Raw genomic sequence first — 1,288 nt, 5'->3', positions numbered from 1 at the left:
CAAAAAAAAAATAGCCGCTCGGTTCCATTTTCCGCCTGGTTTCCCACGGAAATGAGGTTTCGGCGCTCCTGCCGCGTGCCCGTCTCGGTCGGTGCCCCGGCGCCGCCCCAACCCCTCGGCCGCCTCCGCACGAGGGCTCGGAGACCGTGAAGTGCCGCCGGGTTTCGGCAGCTGGGGAGGGGAGACCGTGTCCATCCCCCGCTCAGCCCTGTTACGAGCCACCGGAGARTCTACAGGGGGGAGAGGTGGGCGAGCCGCGGTGCTCCGAGAGCCCGTGTCCCTTTCCCTGCTCCTTCACTGCTTTTGGCCCCAATTTTCCCCTCCCAACCTATGAGCTGAAAAATTTCCATTTATGGCAAATAGCAAAAAAAAACCCACCCCAAAACCTCAAACCCGCCGTCGGCGAGGCTCCTGCCCCGTCGCAGGGCTCCGGGAGCTGGGGCTTGGAGGGGAGCCCGGGGCCGGGGCGGATGGAGGGCAGGGAGAGCCCGGGTGTCCCCCAGCTCGCCCCCGCCGCTCCCGGTTCCTCCCGGGGCTCCGCGGCGCCTTGGGAACGGGAACGGGAAGAAAAGGCGCCGTCGACAAAAGCCTTCGTGGCTCCGCCGGGCGCGGGACGAGCCGGGCCGGGGCCGGCATCCAGCCCCCRAGCTGGCCCCCGGCCACGGCGCCGCGCAGCAGCGCTTTGTCTCGCTCCGGAGCCGTGAGCCTGAATTCCAATGATCCGGGCAGAGCAAGAACGGCCCCCGGCGTGGTGCTGGGGGCTGCACATCCGTGGTGCTGCGGGCTGTACGTCCGTGGTGCTTGGTGCTGGGGGCTGTGTGTTGGTGGTACTTGGTGCTGGGGGCTGTACATCCATGGTGCTTGGTGCTAGGAGCTTTATGCCCATGGCGCTAGGGGCTGTACATCGGTGGTGCTTGGTGCTAGGAGCTGTACATCCGTGGTGCTTGGTGCTGGGGGCTGTATGTCCATGGCGCTTGGTGCTAGGGGCTGTACGTTGGCAGTGCTTGGTGCTGGGGGCTGTACGTCCATGGTGCTAGGGGCTGTACATCGGTGGTGCTTGGTGCTAGGAGCTGTACATCCGTGGTGCTTGGTGCTGGGGGCTGTATGTCCATGGCGCTAGGGGCTGTACATCAGTGGTGCTTGGTGCTCGGAGCTGTACGTTGGCAGTGCTTGGTGCTAGGGGCTGCACGTCCGTGGTGCTTGGTGCTAGGGGCTGTATGTGCGCTGTGCTTGGTGCTAGGGACTGTGCATCCACAGTGCTTGGTGCTAGGAGCTGTACGTCCATGGC

Source organism: Apteryx rowi, unplaced genomic scaffold (assembly GCF_003343035.1).
Source record: "Apteryx rowi isolate R43461 unplaced genomic scaffold, aptRow1 scaffold_379, whole genome shotgun sequence".
In the NCBI taxonomy this organism is placed as follows: domain Eukaryota; kingdom Metazoa; phylum Chordata; class Aves; order Apterygiformes; family Apterygidae; genus Apteryx; species Apteryx rowi.
The sequence above is the reverse complement of the archived record's forward strand: the minus strand, read 5'-3'. Positions refer to the sequence as shown.